Raw genomic sequence first — 11,045 nt, forward strand, 5'->3', positions numbered from 1 at the left:
TTCAGGTGCAGTAAAGTTTTAGTTTGTACAAAAGGTGGAAAGTGACATATTTCACAACATCTTTAATTCATTTTAGGAGAATCCTGTGCAACAGAAATATCAGTTTTACCTTTAAATTTACCTCCACATCCTCCTCCCAATGTAATCATTTCTTGCACTCAGGGAACTACAGGGAACTTGATCACATTTTAAATGAATTCTTTACCTTGTTTTAGCTGTTTTAGCTTATTTATACAGTGTCTTTGTATACGTTGTATGCTGTACTTGTAGTATTAGAGAAATACCTGGTGGAAAGGATAAAGTATATTTGATTAATTTAGCCGCTTGATGGATCCTGACCCCCAGATACAGAACCAGTGATGTGGAGGGTTCTCACACTGCAGCACATGCTGTTATTTATTATTATTTATTATAGTTTCCTGTGTTAGATTAGCTTATGGATAATTATTTCAGTAAAAGGAAGGATGTGGTTTGGGGTCTGGTCACTTACAGGAGGTGTTTATCTTGTTAAATAAGCTTTTAAAACCCAAGTGAATCAGCGAAATATCAGTTTGACCGAAGTCCTGTTCAATGTGGACTCGGTTGCAAGTCTTAGATCATTCATCTCATATCAAGCCACTTCCTTGGTAGGGATATGGAAAAATGCAATAAAATTTCTTACCAGCCACTACTCTTCCACTGCTCTCTTATAAATGAAAATATATATATATATATATAATAAAAAAGGGAATAACCTCAGTTCCCTTTTTGCAATGTAGAGATAAGTCATCACTTCCTGTTTTCTCGATGAAGAGTGCAGAATAAAAACTCTTATATATATTAGTGTTACAACTGTTATTGTTGCTGTTAAGCCCAGTATTAAATGCACTTATGTGCCTTTGTTTTCCATCCTGTTCTTCAGCTTCCTTTTGTCCCTGTGGACGTTTGTACAGATTCATCCCAAATGTTTATTACGCAGCGTTCTTTATCCCAGACAGACAGCATCTTATTATTCCAGCTGCTACAGAATATGCATATTTTAAGCTGCAGGACATTTTCTTACACACTTCTTGTACATTACAGTGTTGTTCTTAAAATGTAAGAACTACAACTCACATTTGCACAAAAACATAATTTGTCTGGTGGTTTCAGAGACTTCCACAAAAAAAACCTGATGTGAATGCCTTCTTCCTGCTGCCTCCCTCTAGTGTGGACAGACCTAACTGCATCCTGTTGTACTGCTCATATTGTATAAAGTTGTTATGTTTTTGCAAAGAAGGCAAATTATCTCTCACGATTTACATCTTACAACATATTATTTACCTCTATATCAAAGGTTAAACATGCAGCCTATAATATAATATAATATATAACATCTTCCTTAATTAAATGTTTGCTAGCAATATTCTTATAATAGTAACAATAAGACATTTACACTTGTAACTATGGCATTATTACACTATTATTATACACTATTTAAGATGATTTAATGACAATTATCCATGTCATTATTTACACCATTATCGATCGATTTCTCTCTTTTTGTGCAGCGTAAATGTTTTATTATGAAGTCTACACCATGCCTTATCGAAAAATAAACGCTTTAATTTTGAAATTCTGTCAAATATCATCATGAATGTGACTTTTTATCTGTAGGTCGGATCCCTCTTGACCTCTCATTGGCCTCCGGGGTCGTTACCTTAACCCAATCCCTCTCACAAACTCACACCATCACGTAAGCTATTACATTTATATTCATGACAGCTTATACAGACATTCATTTATTCTCTTTAGAAGACTTAAAAACAACCTTTGGTAAGGTAAAGCCCAGTAGTGTTTTGGTCTCACAGTAAAGTTAATTTTATTGTAATGTTTAGGTCTGTAAATGGCTCTAATACATTATTTTGGTACCTTAAAAAAACAGAATTTGCAATGCAATACTAAGAATTGTTGTAATTTTGCAGTAAAAGTTAATTCTCCTGTGCTTTCTCCTTTATTTTCTCTGTACTATATTGTTACCATTAGTCCTGGTGTGGTTTTGCACAATGCTCCCTCAACTGTTCCACCAAGAACAAGCAGCCAACTTATTAAAGGCTCACCAAAATACCCTAACTCCTTTTTTTAGATTCTAATTTGGTTCTGCTGTGATTTATGTCTCGCATATGAGGAGGTGGGGGGGGGGGGGGTTACTGGTGCGTCACAGTCACTCTTAACAAAGATGACAAATGTGAGAGGAGACGTTTTTGGGGTTAATAAAGCAGAACTGAACCGGCGGGCAGACAGATTTCACAAAAGCGTCTGTGATTAAGACGAGACGGACGTTTTCCCCCCTCTGCAGGTGTAGAGTTTCAGCCCAGTTTCCTCTCAGACATCACTCTGAGCGTGGACACACACGGTGCAGGTCCGTGGCCCTGCCAGCAACAATAAACCATCATAATAATAATAATGAAAATAACACTGTGAAAAAGTCATACAAGTCTGAAGAAGCATTCAGAGCATGCACATTTGCTTTGTATGAGTATGTTGTAATACACAGACATGACTGGACCTATCACTGTTTTCCTCCGTTTGGTAAATGCTCACAATCACTCATTTCAGCTCGTATATATCCGCTTTCATTTTGTCTGTTCTGCTACCAGTTCTGCGGAACGCCTCGGCTTCAAAAAAAAAAAAAAAAAGAAAACCTCTAAACTGGTGTTTCCAGCAGCTGCCCCAAATGATGAATGGAGAGGAAGAGCAATTTGAGGTTTTACAGCTTTTCCAAAACTGTGCACAGTTCTCGGTGTGTGGGCACCAGGGGAAAAAAATAAATAATGTAACACTTAGAATGCATTTTGGTGTAGTGTGCATGTGTGCCTCTAACAGCTATCTACAGTCTTTGACACCAGTCTCACTGGCTGTAGTCGCCTCACCCATCACTGTGAAGTTTATGCTAATGCCTCCATGTCTCCCCTGTCTGTAAGACGCTACACCAGGGGTCACCAACGTGGTGCCCGTGGGCACCTGGTAGCCCGCGGGCAGCCAATACGGTGCCCGCGGGCTCGGTTCACTTCACCTCACTTGCATGTATCCGTATGATCGCTCAGTAAAATATCTTTGATATTGTTTATAAAAACTGGTAATCGTTAGGAGTAAGCACTGGAATTAATGTGTATGCAGTTGAATGCATAATATTAATCATTTAAATGGTAAACAAACAAAAAAATATTATATGGTAGCCCTCCATATTATTCTTTACCCTTAAGGTAGCTCTCTGTCTCAAAAAGGTTGGTGATACCTGCGCTACACACACTGGATGACTCTGGTCTTTAAGGCTCTTCTCGGCTTGGTTCCTGCTTATTTAAGCACTTTTCTTCAGAGAACCAGAAGCCACTACGCCTTGCGTTCAAATGACATTTTGCACTTGTCTGCTCCACGTGTTCGGACCGAAATGGGGAAAAAAAACTTTCAGTTTCTCTGCCCCCGCTGCTTGGAATACTCTCCAAACTGAACTTAAAATGCCAGCTTTTATTTCATTAGGAGCTTTCCACTCCATCTTAAGACAGACAACAGAAATCCTTTGAACAGAGTCTATGTTCTTAAATTGTTACTGCAATCACAACTCCTGCACTTTATGTTTATCTCGTTGCACTTTTATATTTCAATGTTTTGTTTTGTAAATGTTGCATTTCCTGCTTCTTATTTAACTATTGATGTGTGCTGCTGCCTTTCTTGGCCAGGTCACCCTTGCGAAAGAGATCTTGAGCTCAATGGGTCTTTTATCTGGTTAAATAAAGGTTAAAATATAAAATAATAATAATGTAACACTTATAATGCATTTTGGTGTGTTTTTGCACCAGAAAACCATAGATCTGTTCAATAACTTTCTTTAGAGGTAGTTAAATAAGCATGATGACACATTACTGGTAGAAGGCTGAATTTAATAGTTCTGTGCCATTTTTTTTAAAATAACCTGGTATATATATGTTACAAACAGTAAATGTACATAATACGGAGTTCTTTCTGAAGTTTTCTGCTTGTATATATGCATATATTTATATATATTTTATGCATATATATATATATATTTTTTTTATATTTAGTATTTTTCTTTATGTATATTTATACTATTTTTAATACCATTTCTTTTCTACTTTATGCTGGTATTTTTTGAGTGGACAGCAAAGTAAGAATTTCATTGTACAGGAAAATGTGTTTCTTTACTGTGCATACATGTGACACTTTGAATCTTGAATCATGCATACAAGTATAGTAGTTAATATTTTAATAGTAGTACTCCATCGTCTTTTAAATCTATAACACAGTAAAGGGAAGCTTCACTTAAAAATGTTTTAAAAAATCAAGTCACAAATCAAATACTACACATGTCAGAAACAGGTTCAGCTTATCATTTCCACACAATCAACCGGATTAAAAACCTGTAGATTTCAAAAGTATTATCCAACATCCTTCACAGATTTTGGGGAAATACCCAGTGAAGCATCCAGACACAAATCCTGACTCATCATATCCCGTCTTTATGAACACAATACTTTTTTTTTTCTTCTTTCCACTGTTCCATTTAATCTTTCCTTCCTTCTCCTTTTTCTTCTTCTCTCCAGTTCATCTCAGACAGTTGTAGATCACGTCAAAGTGCGTCTGCTGAACCGTAAAAAAGACGGATGCTATGATACAGGGCCCGGCATGTTTCCGTTTTGGCAATAACATTTGGAAATCGTCTATTACTACAGAGCGATACTTCCCATTTTATGACTACTACCATTCAAGAGTCAATGGAAATTCATATTTTAGTTCACAGTTTGTTCAGCAGAATGTCTAACATTTATACGTGCGTGACAGATGTCTCCTCAATGCATCTGTAAAGAGTCTCCTCTTTACACAGTATATGTTAGAAAATAGTGGCTAAAAGCATGGGATAAAAATACAATCTTGTAGTTGTACAGAGTGAAAACCTTCATTCTAAATTACAGCAGTGGTGACGCATGGAAGTCATAGTTAGCATAACTCCCACACCGCTGTCTTTGGTTTAATCGCTGCGTCTTTACCTCGATGCAAAATAAATCCAGTAGAAAAGCTCTGACGAAATGAAATGAAGAAGGAGCTGTGAGGCTGCACCTGTCTGTGCTCTAACTCTAACTCAGAGAAAGTGGCTGAAATTGAGATTTGGAGTGACCAAACACTATGTAGAAACTAACAAAAAAGACACTTTTTGAACTTGCAATGTCCAAAATGTAAAGTTGGAACTTAACTTTTCAGAGATTGTATAGCGAGAGAGAGCTGAACTGTAGATTAACCAGCTCTGTGTTTGCGTACAGTCTGATTTTAAACGGGTGAAAATGTTGCTTCTCTACATGTTTGTCGAACAGGAACTATGATATCAATGCTTTTACGATGATATTCTGCACAAACACTGACGGACAGTCCAAAAACATTGGGCACTTTAAATGGACTGTACTCTTAGAAATAAGGGCTGAGGAAATAGTTTTTCCTTTGCTTTTTCTTGGTGCGTACCTTAAAGGGTTAAACGAAAGAGGTAGAAACCTCCGGGAGAACCACAGGTGAGGGATCCACTCCCTGGACGGACAGTCGTGCAGTAGATGTTACCCAAAACATACATTACACACTTTGTATAAATACAGTAAAGAGTTAAAAGTCTTTAAATGCAGGATCCATCTGGATCATTCGGTTTGAATGGTTGACTCTGTACGTTGTGTGTACCCGTGACTCTCAATTTTTGTTTATAAAGCACATGGATGGACCAAAGTGCAGAACCCAAGATATAAAAGCAACCATAAAAAGATTAACAACACGTAAAAGACAATAAAGGATCAACCAATAAACTTTGAATGAATGAATGAATGTATGAATGGTGTGTTTCCTCCAGTGGACACACCCCCAGCATTTCAGGGCAGATTGTACATGATTTAAAACCTCATTTTTAACTACACTGCAGAGATATTTTTATCACTTTACACAGTCTTTAATGGACTGAGGCTGAATCTGACCACAGAAATCAGTTGTGACTTTAAACCTCCCTCCCTTCTTCATCCTCATCTTCCTCTCACAACAACAGTAGACTGTCAGTTACTATGCCAGCCCCTCCTCCTCCTCCTCCTCCTGATCCTGTTTCCATTTGAGTAAAAGCTCCCCGGGTTACTGTGTTCGCACCGTGACAAATGGATTCGTCATTTGATTCATCTATGGCTATAAAAAGTAAATTTTCCTCGCGCGAAGAATTGCAGTTTTATATTTGTTAATGGTATGATAGTATAAATATAGAGCACCACCAGCTCACAAGATCGTGGTGTTTTTTTGTGTGTTTCCCCCCCCCCTCCTCCTCTGCTGTATCACGGGGTGGTGCCACGTCCAGCTGATATCATCACCATCTCTGGCACCGGCACAAGATTGTTCTCTCGTTGCATTATTGCGAGTGAGGTGACCCAGAGCTCCCACACACCCCCGTATGACGTTGATTTATCCATGTAAATATAACACTTTCCTGGGAATATCACGGCGAGCAGGAAACGGAGCGGTCAGGGGTGGGGGGAGGGATGAGATAAGAGAGGTGGAAAACACTAAGCAAACAACAAATAACAGAAGAATGGAGCGTAACCATGCAATGTGAGACATATTACAGGCTGCTGGTGTTTCTAAGGGCGAGAGTAAAGGTAGAGTTACCTCAGCTGTGAAACATCGCCGCAGGGAAGGAGTTCAGGAGCTTGATGTGTTTTGTTAGTGTTTGACGTTCCAGTGAAACGAGGTCAGACATTTCTTTATTAGATCATAACCTACAAACCTTTCATCCAAATCCTTCTTTCACTTTCTGAATGAAGCTACTGATCGTTATCTTCGTAGCTTTGATAACTGGGAACAACTAAGTCACTTATTTGGCATAAGAGCCTCCTTATTTACAGACAAAACACACAGTTGTGCTGTTCTCTGACACTGGATGATGCAAGATCTCAACAATTTATGAAATAATAACAACAATGAAGAGAAATGTGTAAGATATCCTACCCTCCAGAGAGTGAAATATCATAAATAAAATGTATTTACAATATATGTCCAAATATTATTTTACAAGTGATAAAATCCAATGAATTTGTGACAGAAGGTTAGAAAAATATTTTTTTTTTTTAAAAATAGCTCAACATTCTGCGACTCAATTTAATCATTTTTAAAATATAATAAATGCATTCGCCAGTGTTGTAATTAAGATAATGAGTAAAAATACAACACTGACAGCTGTGTCTCGTATTCTGATATATGTGATATACTTTTAAAATATTATTACTTTAATGAAAGTAACTTTTTACTTCTGAACAAACAACACATTTTACTGACTTCATTTGACTTATTCAGCTTTACAATTATTTTAAATTTGATTTTAATGTTTGATTAGATTGATAAAACAAAATGGGTTGTTGTTGGTTAAGCAGTGATCTTATTATAATTCAAATTATTTCCTATTAATTTGAAAAAAAAAAAGATTTTCCCTTAAATAAAGTATGTTACTTTGACTTAAAGGGACATTTGATGAATATTTCCATTTGATTGAATTATTCAGCCACAACAAAAAAAGAGAACATGGATAAAACATAAAATACACGCATATCTTATCTATATCAGTCAGAGAAACCGAGCACGGATAATTCCTCGAGCACCAGAGGCGATCCATCTCGTACCTCTGCTCGAAATAACAATAATAATAATAATAAAAGAACTCTTGACCCTGAGCTCGCTGTGGCTTGATGTTTGGTTGTGAACAACTCAGTATGTGACATTTTACAACTCTGAAACAGGCCGTGGAGATGAGACGCCTCACGCTGCTGCTGCACAGAGACTGAAGCCAGAAGACATCAGAGCTGTTGACAGGTCCATCCATCATCGCTCTAAAAGAGGTACACACACAGCTATTCTTCTTAGGACACTGCATCTGTACACTGTCTTAAGACTAAAAGGTGCATTATGTAATAAATAAGGAATAATATACTCAGGAATAATGTTCATATAACAAACTGAACTCACCAACAACAACAGTACAGACAAAATATTTGCTTTTTTTTTTTTTTTTGCAGACTGCAAATCATGTTTCTGTTTTGAAATCATGTTTTGACATGTGGCGCCACCTACCGCCATCTACCAATCATTGCAGTCAGTAGAGTCTCAGCTGCCGAGCAACCACGGGTTGAACCAGTTACGTCAGAAAACGAAACCTAAAAGACCTCTGTATTTTGAATTTGAATGTAGTAACTGTTTTTGGCAACATTCTTACATATGGCACCTTTAACCTTATTAACCCATAACCAGGTAATAATTAACCCTTCAGCCCTCATATATGAGGTTCTCACTCACCAGGTTTTGGTCTCCATGAGGATTCTGGTCCTGACAAGATAAAAGTCATACTTGAGTAAAAGTATCTGAGCAGAAAATGACTTTGGTAGATGTTAAGGTCACTTTTTATTATATTACTTACGTAAAAAGTCTTAAATTATATGACATTTACTGTAAATATCTAAAGTTAAGATTGAGTCATGGTGGTTCCGTGGTAGGGCGAGGCATTCAACTGGAAGGTTGACGGTTCAATTCCCAGCTCCGCTTGTTTCATATATGTCTCTGAGCAAGACACTTCACCCCATGTTGAAGTGTGTGAATGGGTGAATGATAAAACTATAGTATAAGCAGCTCATCAAGACTAGAAAAGCTCTATATAAACACAGACCATAACAGCAACTCTTCTTCTTCTGATTTTATTTGGTAGTAACGAGCAACAAAGACAGTTAGAGGAAATGTAGCGGAGTAAAAGTTGCTAGAACTATAAATAACAAAGTAAAGTGCAGATATGTGAATTTTGTACATGGTAAAGTATTTGTAAGCGGTAGCAAACACAAGTACACCATAACGGTCATTTAAACCACAACAATGTCAACTGAGGCTGTCAGAGAAGCTGAGTTTAATTATAAATAATAAGTTTTATGGGGCTTGTAGTGTGCAATTTGACGTGTGATCAGTTAAACCGTTTATACTGACAAACTGTATTGTGGTTAACTGTCTGCGCTAATATGAGTCAGCAACTCCACTCTTGTGTTTCCAGTTGTACACAGGATTTTGCAATGTGCTGTTTAAGTTTCCCGAGTATAATTGTGTATATTACTACCACACGCAGTACACATGTATTCTAAACGAATTAGGGATCGTAGGAAAGTGTTATTGAGGTTAGGTTGCGGTATTACACGAAATATAAGATGATTTTCTATCATCGGGATGAGTGTTTGTGTGTGTGTGTGTTTTATCCGTGCTTTAGTGCAGTTTATTGTTATTACTTTATTTATTTATTTATTTATTTTACTTTTATTTTAACAGGTAAATATTGATAATAAGTCAAGGGAGAATTTAATATCTTGACTATTTCAACTAAATACATTTGACATCTTAAAAGCTTCATTTTCCAGCATAATAAAAGCACATTTCAGCTTTTACTCAACTCTAAATTCACTATGATCATATTAAGAATTCTTATGTTATGTTTCATTATATTATATTATATTGTTTTATGTCAAAATCCATATAAGAATGCCACTCATGTCACTCATGAGTGGACTTGCTGTCTTTTCCTCGCTCTGTAGCTCCCCCTACAGACGACCACAGAGACTGCACTTCTCTCAGTCACTTCAAATAATACAACTGTAACCCACTGTGCTGGATGTGGTTACAAGGGGTGCGCCCCCTGCTGTGTTGTTTTCGATGCTACAATCACACCGGCTGTGGCGGTCGCTTGTGTGTGTTCCGGTAAAGCTGTCATTGGCCTTGGTTAGATTACACATTTAGACCCCGTTCTCACCAGGCACGGCACGGCACCATGGATACAGCCATGCGCGTCCTCGTCGTCTCGGTTTCTCTCCCGCTCGCTCGGCGCTGCTTCGACACTTTCCGGTAACCCTTCTCCGGCCCCGCCCAGCCCCGAAAAAAATATGACAACCGTCGCCGTGGCAACAAAACAACTGCAGTTACCCAAACATGGTCAACGGAAGTGCGACGAAAGGCACTCGCGTGTTGACGTCACGCACAGAACGCACTGTGCTGCTGCTGCTGCCGCCGCTGCTGCTGTAGTGGGATCGGATTCCCTTGGAGCCGAAATCGAGCAATGAATAAATAATTAAGCCGCTGTTTGTTTGAGCGGCTGCTCCCACTCATTCTAAACACGACTCCGTCCTCCGTGGGTGAAACTTTACGTTGGTTTTTTTTTTTTGCGTAACGCTGCGTCCTAAAAATAGACACAGTGACACCTGCAGAGAGCTGAAATAATCTGTCACGCACGTCACACAATCTTCATTCACATGCACCAGACTCAACTGATCTGGATCGTTTTCATCAAGAGTCATAAAACATTAGGTTCACTTATTACGCACTGATTTCATAATGCAGTGTTTTTTAGGTCTGGTGTACAGTTTAGTAGGTTATATGATTTAGTGCCGTCTGAGATTAAAGGTGCAATACGTACATTTTGATGATTTTTGTTGGAATTATTCTACCTCTGGTTGGTCTTCATGTGATATTATTTGTACTCTGCATCATATATATATGTATATGTATATGTATATGTATATGTATATGTATATGTATATGTATATGTATATGTATATATATATGTATATGTATATATATGTGTATGTATATGTATATGGCCAGATTCTAATCTGGCCTTTCCGTCAATCGTGGGTGCTTCCGCAATGTATTGGCCAAATTATCCTGTAGTGTGTGGGATTAACAGATGCGATTTTAACATCCCATCAGATTCTTCCTGATTTCAAATTGTAAGTATTCAACATGATGTTTACGACCGAACAGAGATTGGGGGTCGTGAGCAGAACCCATCAATAACAAATCAGAGGGAGTCGACCAGGAAGCGTATGTTGCGTACTTCGTGATTCCGTCTACGACTTCAGCCACACTTTTTTTGTGTGTTTCTCAACACAAAAAAACATTGCACACACCCAACAGCTCTGAACTGACGACAGTCCGCCTCCATGTCTGTTTATATTCTGAAGTCACGTTATATCACGCGC

At 37.9% G+C, this 11,045-nt stretch overlaps 1 protein-coding gene across 1 annotated transcript in view; it reads left to right on the forward strand.

The window, feature by feature from the left end:
• LOC310935259 (dihydrolipoyllysine-residue succinyltransferase component of 2-oxoglutarate dehydrogenase complex, mitochondrial-like) overlaps positions 1-11,045 on the forward strand; it is a 148,586-nt gene that overhangs the window by 24,863 nt on the left and 112,678 nt on the right. The window lies entirely within an intron of this gene.

Source organism: Microchirus variegatus (assembly GCF_963457635.1).
Source record: "Microchirus variegatus genome assembly, chromosome: 12".
NCBI classification, from domain to species: Eukaryota; Metazoa; Chordata; class Actinopteri; order Pleuronectiformes; family Soleidae; genus Microchirus; species Microchirus variegatus.